The sequence below is a fragment of the Lactuca saligna genome, chromosome 9 (genome assembly GCF_052625555.1).
Source record: "Lactuca saligna cultivar CGN05327 chromosome 9, ASM5262555v1, whole genome shotgun sequence".
Lineage (NCBI taxonomy): Eukaryota > Viridiplantae > Streptophyta > Magnoliopsida > Asterales > Asteraceae > Lactuca > Lactuca saligna.
The window spans coordinates 3,189,613-3,190,000 of record NC_136425.1 but is presented as its reverse complement, the minus strand read 5'-3'; the positions used below and the strand labels follow the sequence as shown (position 1 = coordinate 3,190,000).

General features: G+C 23.2%; 1 protein-coding gene across 3 annotated transcripts in view; it reads left to right on the top strand.

The window, feature by feature from the left end:
* LOC145018826 (kinetochore protein) overlaps positions 1-80 on the top strand; it is a 3,137-nt gene extending 3,057 nt beyond the window's left edge. For 2 of the 3 annotated variants that reach the window (XM_078976674.1, XM_078976673.1), the window contains exon 14: positions 1-29. This exon is cut by the window's left edge and continues 269 nt beyond it. The gene's annotated coding sequence lies outside the window, so the exon portion shown is untranslated. The other variant, XM_078976672.1, reaches the window with a different exon arrangement.
* The last annotated feature ends 308 nt before the right edge of the window (positions 81-388 follow it).

Genomic DNA, 388 nt, shown 5'->3' with positions numbered 1-388 from the left:
TTTGTTCATAGTGCATCCAAATTCTTCAATTTAGAATAATGCAAAAACCTCCGTGGTTTGTATGGTTTGACCAACTTAAATGCTTAAATTTAGCCTAATGCAAAAACACTTTTAATTGCATATGCTTACCTACATGATTTATTGGGCCATCATCATGTGCTTCCGATTTCCATATTTATTATGTAAGACCCATGTATTACATGAGTTTATTTAAAAGAAAAATTAAATATGAAATTTTTAACGTTTGAGAAATTTGAATCTATAAGAAAAAATAGAAAAATATTGAATTATTAAAATTAAAGTGTTTTTTTTTTTTTTTTTTTTTTTAAATTTAAACGAATAATTTAGATAAATAAACATAGGAAACTAATGAGATTTTAATTTAGAA